The sequence below is a fragment of the Saccoglossus kowalevskii genome, chromosome 21 (genome assembly GCF_978046115.1).
Source record: "Saccoglossus kowalevskii chromosome 21, keSacKowa6.1, whole genome shotgun sequence".
NCBI classification, from domain to species: Eukaryota; Metazoa; Hemichordata; class Enteropneusta; family Harrimaniidae; genus Saccoglossus; species Saccoglossus kowalevskii.
Genome location: NC_140661.1, coordinates 10,071,126 through 10,097,178, shown reverse-complemented (window position 1 = coordinate 10,097,178; position 26,053 = coordinate 10,071,126). Strand labels below are relative to the sequence as shown.

The window sequence follows — 26,053 nt, the reverse complement described above, 5'->3', positions numbered from 1 at the left end:
ATTTTTACAAAGAATATCTACATGATTGTCCCATGATAAAGTTTTATTTATGATTACTCTGAGCGACTTTTCGAAACAGACTGTTTTAATTATTTCACCATTAAAGTTAAATAGAAAATCTTCACCAACATTACTTAACCTTTGACGGGATCCAGCGAGCACACATTTTGATTTAGATGTGTTGATTGACATGTAATTGCAATAACCTCAAAACATCATACCCTTTGCTACTACATTGCTACTACATTGATACTGGGTCCAGACGATAACAGAGTTATTCTCAAAAAATAAAGGTAGGTCATTTATAAATAATAATAATAATAATGGTCCTACAATTGAACCCAGTCACTTGTACACCATGTAGAATTTTGAACAGCATCCGACAGTTTACCTAAAAACCTAGCAATATTACGATCACCTGTGTGTTCAAAAGCATTCCCGGGCCCCTGCCGTATTACAATGTTGCAGTTCATTTCCCTATCACTAGCGTTCTTCTAGGGATCATTACGGTCAATGTTACAAATGAAACTTCATTCGTGCCAAGAATATACACGAAGAATATAGAGCTGTTATCTGATTGGTGGAAACAGCTTGGGCCTTGTTCAATGTCATTGCTGTATTTTCTATTTGACACGTTCGCTCTCTTAGAGAGCGTACATTCACACGCGCACCCACAGCGAGGCTAAATAAAGGGTCGAGGCTAAATAAAGGAGTCATTCAGCTCTGTGCCCGTCGTATTTTTTTTTTTCGGTTGTGAGCTTAGGACATTACAGGGGCAGCATAATTTTTTTTTACTTACCATCAATATTTCTTCTCCCGGAAGATATATATACTGGAAATTTTGGAGTGTAATTATGCTTGTTTAGTTTAACACATAACAAAGTTGAACACATAATTAAATAAAGAGTGATTAAAGCTTTTTTGTTGGACAAATTTACATAGATATACAAAACTGTAATTTTATTTACGGACGATCAAATATCGATCCAAACATTAAACCATTTATCTCCTGTTCATTTACATCACAGAAACACTTCGTCGATAGAGGGCGCAATTTACAGCAAATGTGTATTTTAATTACAGGCACATTGGAAACATACAAACTCGCAATCCTCGGGGCGGACATCCGGGCATGTTCACCTCCTGGCAACCCGCGGCGGTGAAAACAAAGGCAAAAAACTCGCAGAAAACGGTACTTTGGGATGATTGTTGAGACTCCTCTGAACAGTGTAACAAGATTAGCCCTACGTGTGTAACATATATAAATTTGGTTGTTCGGAATTACTTCAAAGTTGAGTTTGTGTTGTTTTCTCGAATTTTCACCGGCTCGACCGGCGTTCCACAGCAGCGCACACAGAGGCCATAAAAATGCATGTACAGTGGTGCGCGTCGTAGCAACGTGGAACGTCTTGTGACGTAGCTCCGCCCCCGAGGATAAGCAAGATTCAAACTCAAGAAGACGTTCCAAACGCGTCACGCCACTGTAGGTAGTCGCGTCCGCGTTACGCTGCAGCGTATAGTGAAAAGGCGCATAGTAAAAGCGCATTCAGAGCGACAAGGTGAACAAGCGAATTTCAAATTTCTGACGTCACAAAACAACATGCAAAATATATTCTGCACGCACATGAGGCCATGAAATACCTACCCAGATACTTTTCAACTCGGGGACAAGTTCATGTACAACGGCAGAGACCAACACCTGTCAGGGTGCAAACATACGACATAAGACAAACAAAAAGCGCCTCGTCATGAAATGAAATTATTTGAGTAAATTTAATTTAAAAACTGATATACCATATTTGATTATTATTTTTTTGTTTTTAAATTGTACTATATCTACTAATATATCTATAAATGCATATAGTGTTTGTGATGTGTTAGCTCGGCAGCACTGGTGCGTGAACCCTTCGAGTCCCAGTTAAATGTTTCTAATGGGCCACGGTTGCCATGACACAATCATCACAAGACGCTGTTACATTGTTGGAGATAAGAGAGCGTGTAATGGATACACGGTGAACTCCAGGTAGACTGTTCACCGCGAGTGTGCTATTTATAGGCAATATGTGGTCGTTGCGGGCGTACATCACTCTAGAAATTTGAAGAAAGCCTAAAACTGATGAGTGGTCATTGGCGGTGTTATATACATTACTCCTTACCTGGCTGTAAAATCTATAATAACTCATCATAGCTGAGAGATTGACCAATAGCAGAACAGAATGGATCTTGGTGCGACGAAAATTGCCTAAGTAACCACACCTGATTTGAAATCAGATGATTTCCGAATCGTTTTGATCGGAAGAGTAACAAAAGTGAGTTTTTGCTTTCAATTGTGAGTAATCGTGATTCTTTGTCAGGGCTTTCCAAACTTCCGGTATTCACTATATGCATAGCGTTTTTATTCGAACTTTGATTCAAAGCACGGACGCATATTCTGAAATGAAATTCAGAAATTTAAGTGTCGGCAAGTCGGCTACACACATGCATAACAGGAAAGCAAAATTTGTGATATTATCAATATTTATTTGCTGTGATTTGAAATTAGTTATAAAATATAAGTTTGTCATATCGATGTGTGTTTTGTTTTTACCAAGTCCATTAACCCCCGATTAAACCAGTAATAGAAAAAAACAATGTAGCGTTTCTGTATAAGTAAATAAATAATCTTTGTGTAACAAAAGCGCCACCTATTGACAACAATTAAAACATTTGCGTCCGCTCAATTGAGATGTAGATCTCTTATCACCAATATAATATTATTATATTGGTGATACAATTATCGATAGATATTTAATATCACTAAAAATTCATAATTTGTTATAATGCATTGTTATTTTTGAAAGATAGATGACAATCTAAAATTATGACGCAACGCGTGGACGTTGCGGGCGTACGCCACTGTGGGAAATTGAAATAAACAAAACACTGATGCTAGGTCGTTGACGGTGCTATATTTGTTATAATATATTTTTCTTCTTCAGAAGTAGGTGGCTGCGCGTAACGTAAATTTGAGAATGACGATGAATTACCGATACTGGTCGTATGTTTTACGTAATATGTATATCGCCTCAGTGGCCAAGTGGTAAGGCGTCGGTCTCGTAAACCGAAGATCATGGGTTCGAACCCCATCTGAGGCTAGCAAAAAAATTTAAGTTTTACTGATGTTCGTCCGCAAATCTCATTACTTATTATTGAAGTGGTCAGTAGATTAGAAAAAAGAGGTCTGATCAAAAGAGGGCATGTGAACTACGTTTATACAAAGACACTAGTGTCTAGTGTCTTTGGTTTATAGAAGAGTTGGTATGGAATATACCAGTAGTTGTGAAGCTAAAACAAAATGACGGGATTTCGTATTGACAGCGATCGAGAGGGCGCACTTTAATAAAAACTTCTAAATTTATTAGTACGTACTGTTTTTAGTACACATTCAAAAATACACTTTTTAACTTTTTTGTTTTCACTTTCACATCACTTCGTGACACAGTTGTATGGCCTCGGTCTTGTAAACCGAAATTTACATCATATTTACCATGACGTCATGTGTGGCTGACACTGTGATGCATTTATGTTCGTACACATTTTAAGAAGTACACGTTTTAACTGCACTCCTAAATTGTGATGGCGTCACTCTCTCTTGTTTTTTTCAATTTTATATAGCCTCAGTAGCCAAGTGTTGAACGTGTCGGTCTCGTCAACCGAAGATTATAGTTTCGAACCCCGGCGGAGGCTTGAAAAAAAAATATGTGAATTCGTCAACAAATCAACAGAATTTTCTTCCTACCTTGTCCCCTCCTCATCTCATTTTGTTGCACTATTTACCATTATGCCGAAATCTTGATTATTAGTTTAGTACGTATTTACTCAAGTACACGTTCTAACTGCATTCATCACTAATAGGCGATGTTAGAAAATATCGCATAATTTTCAGTATGTGATTTTACGGAACTATATTTGACATCTAAACAGGACGCGAAATAAATCGGCATATGCTAAATATATAATGAATATTCATGAAACCTCATATAAGCGATCGAGAGATTGAGAACTCGTCACCTTTCAAATGTGGTGTACAGGTCGAGATGGTGGATGCTTGACTATAGACACCACCATGTTACTGCTAGTGTCAAAACCGCATCAACATAATCGTACCACAGATATCCCACTGCTAGCGTTCATGCAGTCCCAACACCTGGAGCGAAATCCCTCACAACTCGAGCTGACGGTCGAGCCGTGCCGTTAAACAGCAGGGTGGTGGGCCGGAGTTTACTATATATATATATATATACGGGCACGTGCTCATCTAGTATTAGTTAAGAGAGCACACTGCTCAAGCATTTAATCAACTAAAGTGTGTACAGCATTGTTAGCGAATAAAGTTCAAAGAACACTTCGTGCAGTTGTACTAGTATGTAACCCAAATATGGGAACACAGCTCCATGAATCGCCGTTGAGGGCGCCCCTTGACACAATGAACATGTAAAACAATCCTCATGAGTAATCCTCGGGGGCTGAGCTACGTCACAGACGTTCCACGTTGCTAAGACGCGCACCACTGTACCATGCATTTCTATGGGCTATATGCGCGGCGCTGCTGTGGAACGCCGGTCGAGCCGGTGAAAATTTGAGAAAACAACACAAACTCAACTTTGAAGTAAATTCTGAACAACCAAATTGTTATATGTTGCACACGTAGGGCTAATCTTGTTACACTGTCCAGTTGAGTCTCAACAACCATCGCAAAGTACCGTTTTCTGCGAGTTTTTGGCTTTTGTTTTCACCGCGAGGGTTGCCAGGCGGTGAAAATGCCCGGATGTCCGCCCGAGGATACGCTGGATTCAGGGCTACATTTAGACATGTATCTTGTTTGCTTGGTGAGAAGACAAATGTATGTGACAGTGACAATGGATTGACTGATCATAGGGCGCACGAGTTACACACGGTAGCATCTAGTAAAAATTTATATTAACTCATAGTTAAGAGATTAACCAATAGAAAAGCAAAATGGATCTTGTTGCGACTAAAATTGCCTAAGTACGCTCACCAGATTTAAAATCGAATGATTTCTGATTTTTTTTCTAGGAGAGTGCCATTTTATTACCTTGCTGTTGAAGTTATTATCGTGAATTTGTAATATTATCAATTGTTTTGTGCGGTGATTTGAAGTTAGTTATTAAAAAATAAGTTTGCCACATGTATGTTTTGTTTTTAGCAAGACCATACAACTCCAAATTAAAGCCCGCTATATAAATAAAACTACGCAGTGCTACTGTATGAATCAGTAAATAACCTTTGTGCAAGAAAAAATGATTTTACATAATTTTGCTTGTATTTTTTTTATAGAAATCACATAGACCAATAAAATAACTTTACTTAGAGGTCATGTGACGTAATTCACGTTGACATCTTAGATTATGGTTTAGAAAAATAATACTGTAAGGGCTACAATAACAATAGATTGTAAAGAGTTACAAGTGCATTTGTTAAACTGGCATATGTCGCCGATAGAGGGGGCAAGTCATAAGAATGATTTCTATCGACCAACGTACATTAACTCAAGTAAAATTAATTATAATTCATTAAACATACCGTATATTAATAATTTAAATTTATAAAGTCAGTAGCTCGCTAGATCAGTGTAATCAAACTAGTTGCGTTTCTAGTGGACGCCATTTGTATGTAAAAACGACGATCTAGACAACACTCACAGGGGAAATATACATGTGTAATGCTGTTACAACAGCTCGCGTAACAAAAGCGCCACCTATCGACAACAATTGAATTGTCTGCGTTCGCTCAATCGTGATGTAGATCCATTATTAAAAATATAATATTATCGATGGACAGGTAATATCACTAATATTTCATAATTTCTTATAATATATTTTTCTTCGTCAGAAATAGGTGACTGCGCGTAACGTAAATTTGAGAATGACGATAAATCACCAATACTAGTCGTATGTATTACGTAATATGTATATCATGGGTTCGAACCCCATCTGAGGCTAGAAAACGATCCATTTTACTGAAGTTAGTCCGCAAATCTCATTAATTATTATTTAAGTTGTCAGTAGATTAGAAAAAGGTCTGCTTGGTGAGAAGTCAAATGTATGTGACAGTGACAACGTAGGTTGGATAGAATAAGTGTCTGCTCTGAAATATATTGTATTGTATTTATGACGCAACGCGTGGACGTTGCGGGCGTACGCCACTGTGGGAAATTGAAATAAACAAAACACTGATGCTAGGGCGTTGACGGTGCTATATTTGTTATAATATATTTTTCTTCTTCAGAAGTAGGTGGCTGCGCGTAACGTAAATTTGAGAATGACGATGAATTACCGATACTGGTCGTATGTTTTACGTAATATGTATATCGCCTCAGTGGCCAAGTGGTAAGGCGTCGGTCTCGTAAACCGAAGATCATGGGTTCGAACCCCATCTGAGGCTTGAAAACGATCCATTTTACTGAAGTTAGTCCGCAAATCGCATTACTTATTAGTGAAGTAGTCAGTAGATTAGAAAAAGAAAGTCTGATCGGGAGAGTTGGACTACGATTCCGCTGACAAATTCTTGAAAAATAAATATAAATTGCGTAAACGAGAGGTGTACGGATAGAGGCACAGTGATTTAATCAACTAAAATGTGAACAGCTGCGTTAGCGGCTATGGTTCAAAAGCACGATTTCTGCAGGGGTGTAAAGCAAGCTTTAGAAAGTACATTTCAAGTTGACGCTAGCCAGTATTCTCGCTCGTCCCTTTCAGCTCGTCAATACAGAGCATCAGTCTGCCACCATTTCATTCCCGAATATATATACATTACTACGCATGCGTCATGTTTTATATTTACTACGCATGCCCACTTTCTTATTTATTGTATGCATTAAATTAAAATATGAAGATATAGAGAAAAGAAAAGTCTGAAGGAGCTGAGAGAAAGACGAAACGAGGCACGACTGAAAAGAAATCTGTAATTTGCCACCTTGTACAAGGATGATTTTTCCAGTGATATCACAAAAGTAGACGACTTATTTTGACATTTGCCGTTTTTTGTGAGTGCAATTATTAGATTGTTCGGTGGTATGTGCAACACGATTATTTTTTTTATGACCAGAATCATAATTATCTACGTAATTCAAAACACCCCCCCCTCCTCGAGACATATAATAAATGAAAGATATTTGAATCTCTGAATTAGTAAAATTATTTATAATTCATTAAACTTTAAATTTAAATTTAATAACTCGGTATCTCGCTAGATCAGTGTAATCAAACTTGTTGCGTTTCCAGTAGATGCCATTTGTATGACTATTTAGACGACACTTAGGCTAGACTTTTATTATCCCTTGTTTCGCGAACCCGCCGAATGAACAGGAGCCGAAAATGAAATAAAAATAAAATTTTATTTCAGCGTAATTTCTCGCGCCCGCAAAAAATGCTAAAAAAAATATTATTTTTATCTTCATTTTTTTACCGCCCGCCGCATAACAAATCCAAGTTGCATTTTCGTGGGAGAATCATGATCAAAGTACCGAAGTCTCGCGCAGATGAGAAACAAGGTTATACATAGAATAACATTTTATTTCATTTCTTCTCTCCGATCAATGATCTCACTTACAATTCTTTGAGAATCACACAAATCTAATGGGGGAAAAAAGAATTAATTTTATTTTTTTCCGCCCTCCTAAAAAAAATGCTTTATAAAAACTCGAGAAACAAGGAATAAAAAAAGTCTGGCCTTACAGGGAAAATGTACTTGTATGATGCTGCTCATCTTGAATTTTCACGGTGAATGTTCCGGCGAAGCACTCCACTATCACCTTGAAGTATTTCATTAGGAATATGTGTATGTGACAATGCCCTCACAGTTTGGAATCAGTTTACCAACAGCCAATCATATTGCTTCTTTCATCAACGCGCTTGGCCAAGCTATCAACATTGTCGGGGCGGAGCTAAGTCACAGGACGCTTTAAAGACGAGCACCACTCTACCATGTATTTCTATGGGCTCTGCGCGAGCTGCTGTGGAACGCCGGTCGAAAAGCCGTTGAAAATAGCTAAAATCGAAAAAACAGCACAAACTTAACTTTAAAGAAATCCAAAACAACCAAATTTAAATATGTTGCATATGCAGGGTAATCTTGTTACACGGTTCAGGGGGTGTCAGAAACCATCCCAAAGTACCGTTTTCTGAGAGTTTTTGGCCTTTGTTTTCACCATGATGGTTGCCAGGCGGTGAAAATGCTCGCACAGTGGAAGCTGTGTTGACTTGCAGTGGATGTCGAGGCAATACAATATTCGGACAAAAGCCGTTCAGGGTACTTAGTTCTGAGTCTGATGTGGTCGTTTTTAGTCGCACTGGAAATGGTAAATCATTATGTTATTATGCTTTACCAGCCTTGCGACCATCGAGCGTGGTAATAGTGTTGAGCCACTGTTGAGTATTATAGAAGAGTAGGTGTTATACCTCAAAGCTCATGGTGCCACTGCAACATATATTGACAGAAACGAAGCCGAAGATGAGAACATCAGAAATGCAAAGCCCCAAGCGCTTTTTGGTAGTCATTGTAACAAAGCCTTCTATTGGTCGGCAAACTTTCTATCGCGCAACCACGTGACATACACGGTTGTGAATAGAATTACCGCACGGTGTTGTGGAAGGGAGGAATGTTCGAACGGAGCAACACCGTGCAGGCGGACGATGGATGCTGCTACAAAAGCTCGCGTTACAAAAGCGCCACCTATCGACAACAATTGAAACATCTGCGTTCGCTCAATCGTGATGTGACCAATTATTACAAATATGATATTATATTGGTGATAAGATTATCGATGGATAGGTAATATCACTAATATTTCATAATTTGTTATAATATACTTTTCTTCTTCAGAAATAGGTGACTGCGCGTAACGAAATTTGAGAATAACGATGAATTACCAATACCACTCGTATGTTTTATGGTTTTTTTTTACCAATACCACTCGTATGTTTTATGTAGTAATATGCACATCGCCTTAGTGGCCAAGTGGTAAGGCGTCGGTCTCGTAAACCGAAGAACATGGGTTCGAACCCCATCTGAGGCTAGAAAACGATCCATTTTACTGAAGTTAGTCCGCAAATCTCATTACTTATTAGTAAAGTGGTCAGTAGATTAGAAAAGAAGGTCTGCTTGGTGAGAAGTCAAATGTATGTGACAGTGACAACGTAGGTTGGATAGAATAAGTGGCTGCTCTGAAATATATCGAATCTAATAAGTAAATCATACCGACGTATAAGTGATTAATGTAATTCATTATGCAATCAGCTGTTTGTATCATTTCTTGTCATGAATACAACATGTACCACGTGACCATGAATATATGTATATCAAATCACTGTATTGTGTCATGTACAATCAGAGTTCCCTGTGTTGACACGTAATATGACTTGATCTCATATGTGTACGCGGTAATAACGGATATTGGCAGATATCGGATAATGTTAAATCAAATGTAACCTTCGTTATTCCGATTCCCAGTCGAAATGCATAATCTTTTCCAATAACTCAGCGACGGGTCGGGTCATGTCAGCACCAAACTCTGGGGATTCCACCCCTGGGGGCGCTATTGCAACCATGTCCAGGGATTGTAATGAAGTACATGTGATATATCCAGACAACACTACTTTGGATTTTAAGCTTCGTTTTTTTCCAATTTGTCTCACGTTTCTAAAGTGTTTTTTTTTTTTTGAAGTACAGAAATTGTATATATTTTCAACATTCGATACATCAAAATTAGTTTATCTTTTCCAAATCACAATGACATGTGCATACCTTATGATGCATCTCAGTGAATAGTGTTATAACACACTTTAGAGTTGAAAAGTATAATTTTAACATGTATAGATTGTTTGATTGACAATTGAATTTTGTTATAAAATAAAGTGCAGTGAGCTGCCCATCATTATTGCGTAACAACCGATCAGTAAGGACAGACTGGTATACGATAACGCGTGGTATAACACGAATATGGCGATATGATGTCACAGTTTCCAATAGCAGACAGGCTAGTGATAATAACGTTAAATATTTTATTTGTTTGTTAATAGTTATGTAGCGTGCGACAGCTCTCGATATTGAATGTAGCAGGTGCGAATCGTAAACGACTTTGCTGATGGCATTTTGCCACGGACGCAGAGAGGTTTGTGTGACCACCTTCCCACCATAACGGCAATTCAATGAGCTATTAAGGTTACACTAATTGGAGGTTCATTATAATACGAAAAGGCGCGAGAGATTCAAACTCACGACATGGTAAAAGCGCCTTGTCATGAAATGCAATTATTTGAGTAAATTTAATTTAAAAACAAATATACCATATTCGATTAGTTTTTTTATTCCTCAGCTCCTGAGAGCGAGGTTATTTGTAGATATGTTGGCAATCGCCTCTGTGTCTGCGGAAGTACTATGGGATAAGATAATTTTAGAAAAGTGAAAACTAAAGTGACTGTGAAATAAAGGTTGGTTTTAAATATTAAATATCATGGAATCTGGATGAAATAAGGAAAGGAAATTGAACGGGTATGAAAGTAAATGTGGCAAGAATGCAAGGTCAGAATCCGGGGGTCAAAATACGTCACAATACATCCATCATCATCCATCGGCTGTCAACAACTATGGATGCGGTAAAAGTCTTGATTTGCAGTTTGCGTGAACGGCCGGGGAAAATCATGCCAATTCTGTGCTTCAGTAAGAGTATTTGCTGCTTTTTGTGCAATGGAAATTAATTCAAGTAATGCTGTCAAAGGACATTTCCTTCTAGTAAACAAAACAACCCTGGGACGCTTATCTTGAGAAATTGAGAAGACGAAAATCTCTTGGGACAGTCGTTGTTGTGAAACAATGGATATACTTCTCCAGGGTATCAAGGGTAGTTTTGATTATTAAAAAAGGGAAACTTCTGCTTTATGGAAAAGCAAAAAATGTCAATGTCATTGACCACAGTAATTCTAAATCGATGTTGGTTTTAATTGGTGTTGCCTGGTGTAGAAGTAATAACATTACGATGTTTTTGAGTTTAATAGTAAATTATAAATATTAAGAAATTAATAGTAAATGGTCGACTCCCTTTTGATTAACATCAACCAGTATAACCTGGTTGACAACAATGAATTTCTAACAACAAGGCAATTAGGACAAATTAATAAAAATATACAAACATCATTTATATCAACTTGGAAAAGTGAATTACAAAACGACAATTAATCAAACCAAAATGAAATATAAATAAATTAAGAACATACAGAGAATTAAAAAAACAATTTTGCTTTTGAAACCTACCTTGTTACCCTGAAAAATAGTGTGACTGACAGACACAACGGAATACCCCTTGCTAATAGATTATGTAACGTTTGTGATCAGAATCAAGTAGAAGATGAATATCACCTAATGATGTCATGCAAAAGTTGTACCCCCGATAGAAATGTTTTATTTGAAATGGCAAAAACTAAAATTTGTCACCAAAGACACAGTTCATAGCCTTGCTAAACAACAGTGGTCTAACACTCCCTGTAGCAAGGTGCCTAAAGAAGTGTTTTGAAATAAGACAGCAACCCCAGTGACAATTTTCGTTCACAGTTAAGTTTTGCATTTTTTCTATCTTTTTATTGTATAATAATTTAGTCTTAATATTTTCTTTCTCTGTTACAGTAATGTATTAGCTTAGTTTTTTGTATGTTTTTATTTTATATTATTTATTTATTTTTTTTAACCTTTTATTCTTTCTTAAACATTTATAGCCATTGCCAACCCCTCCGGGGAATGTGTAGGTGTTAATAAAATTAATATTATTTAATTAATGACCCCGCACATTATTGATTGGCCTTGGCTAGTTGAAGCGGTTTTTAAATGGGCGACTCGATAGAAGTATTCGCCGTGACTCAAGACTTTTCATTCGGGTTAATACAACGCTTACATGTTACTGTCAGAAAGGTGTAATGTCTTGTTTGTATTTGCACAATGTGAAAGAGGGGTTTATTGTCAAAATGTACCAGTACATGGGTGGTTGTATGCATATTGAACTATACAAAATTTGAATTATGTCACCAAACTGTACGTTTTGACGACTCGTATGCAATTGTAATTCTGATATACTCGAAGTGAATCTCAGCACTGTGCTTTTTATAAATGTTATGGTTCGGTTAATACATTTCCTGGAAACTGTGCAGAAAATCACAGACTTTGATTATTTTTTGTTCATAGTTTTTCTAAATTTCAGTTTTTATTGTTCATAATTATTTACAGCAATAACACTTGTTTTCTGTTGTGAAACCATTTCCAGTTATTATGAATGTGTACATGACAGCTTTCCCCCACACAATAAGACATGTATGGATATGTGCGAGTATGTTTGTTGGGTTAATATGCCACTTCTTTATATTCCACAATGTCTGGTAATTCTAACTAACTACTTTTTCGCAAATTTGCGTAGCCTTGCTTCTACTCCCATATTGTCCTTAATAGTGAAGGTTAATGCGGATATATTGTAAATTATACAGAGGTAACACTACAATACATTTCCCTTCACATTCCCTTGTATTACATAACAATCTTTGAGCTGAGGCAGTTATGGCTCTACAACCATCACCAGTTTTTTTTATATAGTTCTATACCTACTAATCTATAATGCATATAGTGGTTGTGATGTGTTAGCTCGGCAGCACTGGTGCGAGAACCCTTGGAGTCACAGTTAAATGTTGCTAACGTGCCACGGTTGCCATGACACAATTTTCACGAGACGCTGTTGCATTGTTGAAGATGAGAGACCTCAGATACACTGTTCTGTGTGAGTGTGTTACTTGTATTTATGACGCAACGCGTGGACGTTGCGGGCGTACGCCACTGTGGGAAATTGAAATAAACAAAACACTGATGCTAGGTCGTTGACGGTGCAAAATTTGTTATATTCTTCTTCTTCAGAAGTAGGTGGCTGCGCGTAACGTAAATTTGAGAATGACGATGAATTACCGATACTGGTCGTATGTTTTACGTAACATGTATATCGCCTCAGTGGCCAAGTCGTAAGGCGTCGGTCTCGTAAACCGAAGATCATGGGTTCGAACCCCATCTGAGGCTAGAAAATGATCCATTTTACTGAAGTTAGTCCGCAAATCTCATTACTTATTATTTTAGTTGTCAGTGGATTAGAAAAAGGTCTGCTTGGTGAGAAGTGAAAGGTATGTGACAGTGACAACGTAGGTTGGATAGAATAAGTGTCTGCTCCGAAATATATCGAATCTAATAAGTAAATCATACCGACATATAAGTGATTAATGTAATTCATTATGCAATCAGCTGTTTGTATCATTTCTTGTCATGAATACAACATGTACCACGTGACAATGAATATATGTATATCAAATCACTGCATTGTGTCATGTACAATCAGAGTTCCCTGTGTTGACACGTAATATGACTTGATCTCATATGTGTACGCGGTAATAACGGATATTGGCAGATATCGGATAATGTTAAAACAAAGACAATCTCTTTCTAATGTCTTGGTTAAATCAAATATAACCTTCCGATTCCCAGTCGAAATGCATAATCTTCCCCAATAACGCAGCGACGGGTCGGGTCATGTCAGCACCAAACTCTGGGGATTCTACCTCTGGGGGCGCTATTGAAATCATGTCCAGGGATTGTACATGTACATGTATATGTGATATATATCCTCGTGGCGGACATCCGGGCATTTTCACCACCTGGCAACCATCGCGGTAAAAACAAAGGCCAAAAACTCGAAGAAAACGGTACTTTGGGATGGTTGCTGAGACTCCCCTGAACAGTGTAACAAGATTAGCCCTACGTGTGTAACATATATAAATTTGGTTATTCAGGTTGATGCATCTCAGTGAATAGTGTTATAACACACTTTAGAGTTCAAAAGCATAATTTTAACATGTATAGATTGTTTGATTGACAGTTGAATTTAGTTATAAAATAAAGGGCAGTGAGCTGCCCATCATTATTGCGTAACAACTGTTCAGTAAGGACAGAAGTAGTATACATACGATAATGCGTGGTATAAAACGAATATCGCGATAAATGCTGTCAAAGTTTCCAATAGCAGACAGGCTAGTGATAATAACGTTAAATATTTTATTTGTTTGTTAATAGTTATGTAGCGTGCGACAGCTCTCGATATTGAATGTAGCAGGTGCGAATCGTAAACGACTTTGCTGATGGCATTTTTCCACGGACGCAGAGAGGTTTGTGTGACCACCTTCCCACCATAACGGCAATTCAATGAGCTATTAAGGTTACACTAATTGGAGGTTCATTATAATACGAAAAGGCGAGAGAGATTCAAACTCACGACATGGTAAAAGCGCCTTGTCATGAAATGCAATTATTTGAGTAAATTTAATTTAAAAACAAATATACCATATTCGATTAGTTTCCTTTTATATAGTTCTATACCTACTAATCTATAATGCATATAGTGGTTGTGATGTGTTAGCTCGGCAGCACTGGTGCGAGAAACCTTGGAGTCACAGTTAAATGTTGCTAACGTGCCACGGTTGCCATGACACAATTGTCACGAGACACTGTTGCATTGTTGAAGATAAGAGACTCCAGATACACTGTTCTGTGTGAGTGTGTTACTTGTATTTATGACGCAACGCGTGGACGTTGCGGGCGTACGCCACTGTGGGAAATTGAAATAAACAAAACACTGATGCTAGGTCGTTGACGGTGCTATATTTGTTATAATATATTTGTCTTCTTCACAAGTAGGTGGCTGCGCGTAACGTAAATTTGAGAATGACGATGAATTACCGATACTGGTCGTATCTTTTACGCAATATGTATATCGCCTCAGTGGCCAAGTGGTAAGGCGTCGGTCTCGTAAACCGAAGATCATGGGTTCGAACCCCATCTGAGGCTAGAAAACGATCCATTTTACTGAAGTTAGTCCGCAAATCGCATTACTTATTACTGTAAAGGGGGTAATTATTCACTGGGTTTTAATTTAGCTTATTTCGCTGACTGGAAAAATGCGCTAAATTAAAACACAGTAAATATGTAAAATTTAGCATAGAACACATTATCTAAATGATAAAACAGTGAATTTAAAACCCACTGAATATGCCTGTAATGGTAAATCAGTGAAATTTAAACCCAGTGAAAATTAGTCATTTTACAGTATTTAAGTTGTCAGTAGATTAGAAAAAGGTCTGCTTGGTGAGAAGTCAAATGTATGTGACAGTGACAACGCAGGTTGGATAGAATAAGTGTCTGCTCTGAAATATATCGAATCTAATAAGTAAATCATACCGACGTATAAGTGATTAATGTAATTCAATATGCAATCAGCTGTTTGTATCATTTCTTGTCATGAATACAACATGTACCACGTGATCATGAATATATGTATATCAAATCACTGTATTGTGTCATGTACAATCAGAGTTCCCTGTGTTGACACGTAATATGACTTGATCTCATATGTGTACGCGGTAATAACGGATATTGGCAGATATCGGATAATGTTAAAACAAAGACAATTTCTTTCTAATGTCTTTGGTTAAATCAAATATAACCTTCGTTATTCCGATTCCCAGTCGAAATGCATAATCTTCCCCAATAACTCAGCGACGGGTCGGGTCATGTCAGCACCAAACTCTGGGGATTCTACCTCTGGGGGCGCTATTGCAACCTTGTCCAGGGATTGTAATGAAGTACATGTGATATATATCCTCGGGGCGGACATCCGGGCATTTTCACCACCTGGCAACCATCGCGGTGAAAACAAAAGCCAAAAACTCGAAGAAAACGGTACTTTGGGATGGTTGCTGAGACTCCCCTGAACAGTGTAACAATATTAGCCCTGCTTGTGTAACATATATAAATTTGGTTATTCAGGATTACTTCAAAGTTGAGTTTGTGTTGTTTTCTCGAATTTTCACCGGCTCGACCGGCGTTCCACAGCAGCACGCACAGAGCCCATAGAAATACATGTACAAGGGTGCGCGTCTTAGCAACGTGGAACATCTTGTGACGTAGCTCCGCCCCCGAGGATTGACAACACTACTTGGATTTTAAGCTTCGTTTGTCTAACTTGTCTAAAATTAAATTTTTTGAAGTACAGAAATTGTATATATTTTCAACATTCGATACATCATAACATAGTTTATCTTTGCCGAATCACAATGACATGTGTATACATTATGATGCATCTCAGTGAATAGTGTTATAACACACTTTAGAGTTCAAAAGCATAATTTTAACATGTATAGATTGTTTGATTGACAGTTGAATTAAGTTATAAAATAAAGGGCAGTGAGCTGCCCATCATTATTGCGTAACAACTGTTCAGTAAGGACAGAAGTAGTATACATACGATAATGCGTGGTATAAAACGAATATCGCGATAAATGCTGTCAAAGTTTCCAATAGCAGACAGGCTAGTGATAATAACGTTAAATATTTTATTTGTTTGTTAATAGTTATGTAGCGTGCGACAGCTCTCGATATTGAATGTAGCAGGTGCGAATCGTAAACGACTTTGCTGATGGCATTTTGCCACGGACGCAGAGAGGTTTCTGTGACCACCTTCCCACCATAACGGCAATTCAATGAGCTATTAAGGTTACACTAATTGGAGGTTCATTATAATACGAAAAGGCGAGAGAGATTCAAACTCACGACATGGTAAAAGCGCCTTGTCATGAAATGCAATTATTTGAGTAAATTTAATTTAAAAACAAATATACCATATTCGATTAGTTTTTTTTATATAGTTCTATACCTACTAATTTATAATGCGTATAGTGGTTGTGATGTGTTAGCTCAGCAGCACTGGTGCGAGAAACCTCGGAGTCACAGTTAAATGTTGCTAACGTGCCACGGTTGCCATGACACAATTGTCACGAGACACTGTTGCATTGTTGAAGATAAGAGACTCCAGATACACTGTTCTGTGTGAGTGTGTTACTTGTATTTATGACGCAACGCGTGGACGTTGCGGGCGTACGCCACTGTGGGAAATTGAAATAAACAAAACACTGATGCTAGGTCGTTGACGGTGCTATATTTGTTATAATATATTGTTCTTCTTCAGATGTAGGTGGCTGCGCGTAACGTAAATTTGAGAATGACGATGAATTACCGATACTGGTCGTATGTTTTACGTAATATGTATATCGCCTCAGTGGCCAAGTAGTAAGGCGTCGGTCTCGTAAACCGAAGATCATGGGTTCGAACCCCATCTGAGGCTAGAAAACGATCCATTTTACTGAAGTTAGTCCGCAAATCTCATTACTTATTAGTGAAGTTGTCAGTAGATTAGAAAAAGGTCTGCTTGGTTAGAAGTCAAATGTATGTGACAGTGACAACGTAGGTTGGATAGAATAAGTGTCTACTCTGAAATATATCGAATCTAATAAGTAAATCATACCGACATATAAGTGATTAATGTAATTCATTATGCAATCAGCTGTTTGTATCATTTCTTGTCATGAATACAACATGTACCACGTGATCATGAATATATGTATATCAAATCACTGTATTGTGTCATGTACAATCAGAGTTCCCTGTGTTGACACGTAATATGACTTGATCTCATATGTGTACGCGGTAATAACGGATATTGGCAGATATCGGATAATGTTAAAACAAAGACAATCTCTTTCTAATGTCTTTGGTTAAATCAAATGTAACCTTCGTTATTCCGATTCCCAGTCGAAATGCACAATCTTCCCCAATAACTCAGCGACGGGTCGGGTCATGTCACCACCAAACTCTGGGGATTCTACCTCTGGGGGCGCTATTGAAATCATGTCCAGGGATTGTAATGAAGTACTTGTGATATATATCCTCGTGGCGGACATCCGGGCATTTTCACCACCTGGCAACCATCGCGGTAAAAACAAAGGCCAAAAACTCGAAGAAAACGGTACTTTGGGATGGTTGCTGAGACTCCCCTGAACAGTGTAACAAGATCAGCCCTACGTGTGTAACATATATAAATTTGGTTATTCAGGTTGATGCATCTCAGTGAATAGTGTTATAACACACTTTAGAGTTGAAAAGTATAATTTTAACATGTATAGATTGTTTGATTGACAATTGAATTTTGTTATAAAATAAAGTGCAGTGAGCTGCCCATCATTATTGCGTAACAACCGATCAGTAAGGACAGACTGGTATACATACGATAACGCGTGGTATAGTAACACGAAAATGGCGATATGATGTCGTCACAGTTTCCAATAGCAGACAGGCTAGTGATAATAACGTTAAATATTTTATTTGTTTGTTAATAGTTATGTAGCGTGCGACAGCTCTCGATATTGAATGTAGCAGGTGCGAATCGTAAACGACTTTGCTGATGGCATTTTGCCACGGACGCAGAGAGGTTTGTGTGACCCACCTTCCCAACATAACGGCAATTCAATGAGCTATTAAGGTTACACTAATTGGAGGTTCATTATAATACGAAAAGGCGAGAGAGACTCAAACTCACGACATGGTAAAAGCGCCTTGTCATGAAATGCAATTATTTGAGTAAATTTAATTTAAAAACAAATATACCATATTCGATTAGTTTCCTTTTATATAGTTCTATACCTACTAATCTATAATGCATATAGTGGTTGTGATGTGTTAGCTCGGCAGCACTGGTGCGAGAAACCTTGGAGTCACAGTTAAATGTTGCTAACGTGCCACGGTTGCCATGACACAATTGTCACGAGACGCTGTTGCATTGTTGAAGATAAGAGACCTCCAGATACACTGTTCTGTGTGAGTGTGTTACTTGTATTTATGACGCAACGCGTGGACGTTGCGGGCGTACGCCACTGTGGGAAATTGAAATAAACAAAACACTGATGCTAGGTCGTTGACGGTGCTATATTTGTTATAATATATTTTTCTTCTTCAGAAGTAGGTGGCTGCGCGTAACGTAAATTTGAGAATGGCGATGAATTACCGATACTGGTCGTATGTTTTATGTAATATGTATATCGTCTCAGTGGTCAAGTGGTAAGGCGTCGGTCTCGTAAACCGAAGATCATGGGTTCGAACCCCATCTGAGGCTAGAAAACGATCCATTTTACTGAAGTTAGTCCGCAAATCTCATTACTCATTAGTAAAGTGGTCAGTAGATTAGAAGAAGGTCTGCTTGGTGAGAAGTCAAATGTATGTGACAGTGACAACGCAGGTTGGATAGAATAAGTGTCTGCTCTGAAATATATCGAATCTAATGAGTAAATCATACCGACGTATAAGTGATTAATGTAATTCATTATGCAATCAGCTGTTTGTATCATTTCTTGTCATGAATACAACATGTACCACGTGACCATGAATATATGTATATCAAATCACTGTTTTGTGTCATGTACAATTAGAGTTCCCTGTGTTGACATGTAATATGACTTGATCTCATATGTGTACGCGGTAATAACGGATATTGGCAGATATCGGATAATGTTAAAACAAAGACAATCTCTTTCTAATGTCTTTGGTTAAATCAAATATAACCTTCGTTATTCCGATTCCCAGTCGAAATGCATAATCTTCCCCAATAACTCAGCGACGGGTCGGGTCATGTCAGTACCTAACTCTGGGGATTCTACCTCTGGGGGCGCTATTGAAATCATGTCCAGGGATTGTAATGAAGTACTTGTGATATATATCCTCGTGGCGGACATCCGGGCATTTTCACCACCTGGCAACCATCGCGGTAAAAACAAAGGCCAAAAACTCGAAGAAAACGGTACTTTGGGATGGTTGCTGAGACTCCCCTGAACATTGTAACAAGATTAGCCCTACGTGTGTAACATATATAAATTTGGTTATTCAGGTTGATGCATCTCAGTGAATAGTGTTATAACACACTTTAGAGTTCAAAAGCATAATTTTAACATGTATAGATTGTTTGATTGACAGTTGAATTTAGTTATAAAATAAAGGGCAGTGAGCTGCCCATCATTATTGCGTAACAACTGTTCAGTAAGGACAGAAGTAGTATACATACGATAATGCGTGGTATAAAACGAATATCGCGATAAATGCTGTCAAAGTTTCCAATAGCAGACAGGCTAGTGATAATAACGTTAAATATTTTATTTGTTTGTTAATAGTTATGTAGCGTGCGACAGCTCTCGATATTTAATGTAGCAGGTGCGAATCGCAAACGACTTTGCTGGTGGCATTTTGCCACGGACGCAGAGAGGTTTGTGTGACCCACCTTCCCACAATAACGGCAATTTAAATGAGCTATTAAGCCTTGGTACACCTGAGCGGGGTGTACCAATCTCGGGTAGAATTTTAATCCGTATCATGAGTTCAATGCAACTGTCATGAATTCTTATTATTTATTTTTATTTGCATATGTGATTTTGCGACGTGCGCCCTCTGTGGCAGAATGGATGGCGGAGTAGGCCGCGATGAAGAGTGGTGGGTGAAGTCGGAGGTTTCAGCGAATGGTATTGAGGCGAGGTACTGTGGGGAATTAGCGGAATTGTGGATTAGTAAAGATAGTTGTGGCTTAAACCATTAGGGATAGCCTGTTTTAAAGGCAAGCGAGGCAGAGGCGTTCTCGACATTATTGTCTGGCGTGTATTTTGCATGGTGCCATACTGATCTCTTATTTTAGAGTTCTGTGCATGTGACAGCAACAATCACTATGCTATCGGTGACCGGTTACATGTTTGTAGACAGTAACGTTTAGAAAACTTCTTTGCTAAGAGTAATCGCATGTCAATATTTTATAACGAGTCTTGGTTGAGCTCGCTTTTACGACACTAATGTAAAGATCACAGATTAGATTACTGCATGGTCGCACTAGACTTATTTGGAAATAACAGTGCTTCCAAAGAAGCTGGAAACTGAATCGACAACTTTTGAGCGGAAGTGTCTAGTCTGCTTGCTAATGATAGAAACATTTCTAGTTATCCGAATCATGTAGATTAGATGATTTATATACATATAATTCAAAGAGTTTTATACTAATATCGAATCATTACTTGTACACGCACCATGTTTTTTTTAAATAAACAGTCACAGGGTACACCCCGTAAGCGTTCTTGGAGCTGTTCGACTAGTGTTAGTGTCAGGTCAGACGTTTTCATCGACCTTGTAAAAATAAATGACGCAAATGCCAAAACACTGAGCTTTGGATTATAATGGTTACAGCAGTGATATCACCTGTAATACTGGGTTTAACGAGACGCCTACAGTTCTGTGATGAGTTTAGTTTCTTCGATTTATGTACTATGCTCTGTAGATTCTCGGCCAACTGTTTCTGACTGAAATGAAGTCATGTAGATAACATTACTTTGTGTGATTTGCAGTTATCCACAGTGTAATCGTCTACATGTAATGTGTGTGCCCGCCTTTTGGTACTATTGTCAATAGAATATGTTGTTCACCCCGAGGTGACCGTCAGGTAAATCCCCTCTCACAAATTCAGGATTTGCAAATTGTGCAAGGTTGTGATGATTATTGTGATTAGTCTACTGTGATATATCAAAATTACAGGCACGGTCACAAACACGTGCGCAAATGCGCCTCGTCACTGTAAGTAGATGATCTCCCCGTTACACCATATTACACGTTCTCGATATTACGGCTTGGAAAAGCGTTTAGTGAATGCGTGTTCACAGTAACTAGATTTGGAATCTGCAGTTACCTAATGTATCTTTAAATTTGTTACTTTTTTTCTTTTTTTATAGACTATCAATACTTATCACCACTCACAACAAGCCATGCGGCTCTTGATCGAATGTAAGTGACATAGTAATGTCTCGTTTGAATAAAATAATGAAGTTCATTGTCAAGTGTCCATTTTCATCACTAAAAAATTGAAATCGGGAAACTGGTCGCTGTTAACGCCAACGTTTTGCAAGAAATGGCGGTTTATTTCGTGAGCAAGTCAGTGGTTTTATGTAAAGTACATAAAAAATGAAGATGATCACGTCAGATTGCAGTAAAATAAATACCACATGTTGTGTTTGTTCAAATACTGATATCGAAGTAGTTTTCGCTGTATGCACAAACAAATCACGAAGAAGAGTTTGACCGTACGCCCACATTCTAGTGCAACTGTTCCACATGACGTCAACTAGACTGCGCAAAATTATAAATAAATACGATGGAATGAAACTTGATAATGCCATGCTTTCGAGTGGCGCCATGCCTCAGAACTTTGGTTTCGCGATATCAGTACTTCCCCACGGCAAGAGCAGAATATAATTCACTAAATGCAACGTTACTATGTTTGAAATAGTGTTGATTTCATACGTAAAACATAAATTGTCGTCGACCGGATTATCCGGATTGACTATGAATGATCGAAAGACAAGGAAATATTGATATATTAGAAACGTGCGTCGATGTGATATGCACCCACGCCCTGGAACATATCTTCGAATTACGTAATGATTTTTTTTTCATTCTATGATAAATCGTACTTGTTTCGCCCAAGATAAAATGGCAAATGGGAAATACATCTCTCAAAATGACCGTAATCTGGTCTTTCTCCTCAGCCAGTACGTTGCCAAAATTGCCGATATTAATAAAATGTGAGCTATTCACAAAAAAGTAATGACTTCTTTTTCGCATAATTGAGAACAAAACTAATTATTCATTTTTGCATTCATAGAGCATATTTTGCATGTATAGGAATATATTTAATATTGCACACACATTCAACCAAATCTATTTCGCATGGTATATTTCATTATCTCTGATATCCGTAATGTTACAAAATATATACCAAATTCTTTACCAATTTCATAAATTACGCTAGTGGTTCTGTTAAGTCGCTAAATACTACACAGACAGCATACGAGCTCGCGTATATTCGAATATTCAGCCCTGTAGTATTATTTTGCCATAGCTTTAAATAACTTTGTGTAATGAATTATCCAAATAATTCTGTGCGTGTTGCGGTATGTAAAGCAGGTAGTAGAGGGCATCTGTTTAGGATCTTCACAACGGTCTGAGATGTACCTCACGTCAGATTATCGATTATAAATTTCCGAACTATGACGCAGCGAATGTTTGGCATAATACTGAAGATGTAAGTACATTTTAAGATTAACAGTACTAATGTTAATATTCTGCAAACTATAGTAATTAAAACCTTTTTTCCATCAGTCTACAACAACAATGTCATGATAGAAACACAGTTGCTCGCCAAAGATTGTCGCTGAGGACTTAACACTAATCTTGTATACAACAACCTGCCATACGCCATTTCATTTAGTGATTAGGTTTGGAAAAGACTGACAAATGTCAAACTCCAGTTAATAAGATTGAGAGCGGCAAATGTCTGCATCCGCCTCCTGGTACAAGCATAATGTTGTTCTTTCACTCCGTCCCGCTAAATGTAATTCGACCAGACGATTTGTTCTTGGAAGAAGGTACATATTTCTACCATTCTTTTTTCGAATACGAGACGGATAATATAATTTATCGACAACTTTTGTTTAATGTTATTATTGAATTATTTTTGAAGGGCGATTTGAATAATTTCTAGACATAGATTATGCTGTTGAATATGTGAGTTCGTGTATGTGATATTGTGACAGGTACTTAAGTACGCGCACACGCAATTGGCAGATACGAATACTAAAGATGTGCCTTAAAATGCAAGAGCGATAACATCAGTCACGTAAAAACTAATATGAACACTAAACCCATTGCGATGATACTTCAATATTATCGGGGCCTAGAATTACCTTATATATATTATATAATTGTACAGTGAAATTCGAAAACAAATCAAAACGTTAAGGTTAGTGGACGTTTGTGTGCAACAATTTCACAATCAATGAATCAACGAATTCATGAATATACTTAAGTTTCCCTGTGGGAATATTGAGGTCTGCAAAACACGGGCGAATTGAGTCGAAGTCACACCTAACACTGATTGTTGATTGAATTATGTATGGAAAACACCTACAAGCAAGTGATTCCGTGGAATTCTTAGATGTGGTTTTAGTGTTTGCGTTATATATTCAATATTTTATTGATTTGATTAAACTGTGCTCCAGAAATCTCCATTTAAATTTAACTTGCCTGTCTAAGTTATTTAGTGATGACATTTTGCGCAATATACTTCACACACAGTTACCGATACCCGAATCATGTTTCAATTACGATATGCAAAACTGGATGTTCATCTTTACACCCCGACTGTTTTTCGTTTCCGAACTTCTCGTCAAAACATTGGTACGCACCATGCTTGCCAACTATTATGAGTCGCTTTTGTGAAAAGCCTTGAATGATTGTCGGATTAAAAAAGGCTAAGTCCGTAGTCACGCATGACATAAAACTCCCCGTAGATGCAATGTATGCATCTATAGATGTAATGTACAATTGTTGGCATAAGCCAATACGCCATATGTCATATATCTGAGCGGCATGGTCAAACGTTCAAACTCGATCGATACCGACGTTTACAGATTAAAGTTTACGTTTTTCTCATCCTCTTTCTAGCGCCCGACATAACGACCAGCTATCTAAGCTAAATGTATTGTTGCTGTGTGTGAGGTTACCTCCAATTATCGCAGAAACGATTAGAATATTTTTCATAAGTAACACAGTTATTTTGATTATTTACTTTGCGTGGGAAATATATAATGCATTATTTCAGGTAAATTTCAAATACACCATCCGTTTTATTGTCTACTCGTTATTCCATGCTACCATGTTATAGGCATGCCAGACTGCTATGCGTATTTTATATGTCTTTAAACTCAAGTTATCATTCGCAATCTATTGCAAACGAGGAACTTAATATGGCAGTCAACGACTTTAAATCGATGAAACTATGCGACAATTGGAGTTGCCATATCAGGCTGACACGTTTTCCAAATCTTCATGGCCGTCGGCGATTGCTTTGTTCAACCGCGTTTAGTGTTCGTGTTGCGAGGAGAAACGTTACTCGATCATTTATTGCACAATTACATTTTTCAGTTACCAACTAAATTGTACCGCTTCCGAAACTAAAACACCTCGCTATATACATCTCTTTAACGAGCAGAACTATGTAAATACGAACCATCGACATCCAGTAGATGCCGTGTGTCAATACAATAATATCTTAATGCCAAAGCAGGTATGATCGTATATACTTTGCGTAAGAAAATGTCTCACTCTGAACTGATTTCATTTCAATTAATCAATGAATTTCAATTGATGCCTTTGTTCAACCTTTTCACCAGCAAATATACAATACTCTAGGTTGTCGGTTGCAAGAGACACATGTGTTTCCAAGTTTAGTTTTTTTTTATAAATTATGAAATCTATGTTTTAATTTAGTTTAGCTTATAACCCACGCATTCTGATAATGGTTCCTAGAATTGCAATACGACTGTGCTGGTATGTTGACTGATTTCTTTTCGATTCCAATTGCTGTACCCTAACATACCCAAGTGTTAACCATCCGATATTAACCTTATCAATGCGTCATTTGCAGCATTTCATTTGTTTTGCCTTTTGGGCCTGTAAAGCGAATGTGCAAACAAAATGAACCGTATTTCATATGTTTAATGATTAATATGTAAGACACGAAAACGCTCTGAGTCGTTTCTGCTCATTCATGATTAGTTCATCTGGTGAAGAAAAAACCCAGAGACACATTCCCTGTACCGCAATGAAACCAAAACACGTTGTTGAAGATTCGTTTTCAAAAATCCAAGCGAGCGTGAAACGATACGTTCAAACAGTCGTGACGAAATTGAAATGTATTAGACACGTGTGTTCTTCTGTGGTGTCCCTGGAACACATGATTGAAGAAGCATTAAGAAAATTAGAGAGGATTGACTCATTATTTATTCCGACATTTTGATCTACACCAACCGCACTGCATTTGACATATCAATACGATGAGAAATTAAACACCCTTACAAATTTATGTATTTTGACGCGTTAAGTAAAATAGGTCCTAAAATGTAACAATTATTGCAGTAAATATAATTCAAAAATTTGGTAGGGCAAGTACCAACATATATGAAAGGAATGCAGACATGTTGAAGGTACAGTTTTTTTATCAGTGCTGAAA

The 26,053-nt window shown here is 37.6% G+C and overlaps 7 non-coding genes across 7 annotated transcripts; all 7 read left to right on the top strand.

Moving 5' to 3' along the window:
• The first annotated feature begins 3,062 nt into the window (after positions 1–3,062).
• On the top strand, positions 3,063–3,134 carry TRNAT-CGU (transfer RNA threonine (anticodon CGU)). Its single transcript has one exon. It is a non-coding gene; the product is annotated as a tRNA-Thr (tRNA).
• Positions 3,135–6,372: 3,238 nt separating this feature from the next.
• Positions 6,373–6,444, top strand: TRNAT-CGU (transfer RNA threonine (anticodon CGU)). Its single transcript has one exon. It is a non-coding gene; the product is annotated as a tRNA-Thr (tRNA).
• Positions 6,445–9,004: 2,560 nt separating this feature from the next.
• On the top strand, positions 9,005–9,076 carry TRNAT-CGU (transfer RNA threonine (anticodon CGU)). Its single transcript has one exon. It is a non-coding gene; the product is annotated as a tRNA-Thr (tRNA).
• A 3,956-nt stretch (positions 9,077–13,032) lies between these two features.
• TRNAT-CGU (transfer RNA threonine (anticodon CGU)) lies at positions 13,033–13,104 on the top strand. The gene has a single exon. It is a non-coding gene; the product is annotated as a tRNA-Thr (tRNA).
• A 1,743-nt stretch (positions 13,105–14,847) lies between these two features.
• On the top strand, positions 14,848–14,919 carry TRNAT-CGU (transfer RNA threonine (anticodon CGU)). The gene has a single exon. It is a non-coding gene; the product is annotated as a tRNA-Thr (tRNA).
• Positions 14,920–17,179: 2,260 nt separating this feature from the next.
• TRNAT-CGU (transfer RNA threonine (anticodon CGU)) lies at positions 17,180–17,251 on the top strand. The gene has a single exon. It is a non-coding gene; the product is annotated as a tRNA-Thr (tRNA).
• Positions 17,252–19,003: 1,752 nt separating this feature from the next.
• Positions 19,004–19,075, top strand: TRNAT-CGU (transfer RNA threonine (anticodon CGU)). Its single transcript has one exon. It is a non-coding gene; the product is annotated as a tRNA-Thr (tRNA).
• The last annotated feature ends 6,978 nt before the right edge of the window (positions 19,076–26,053 follow it).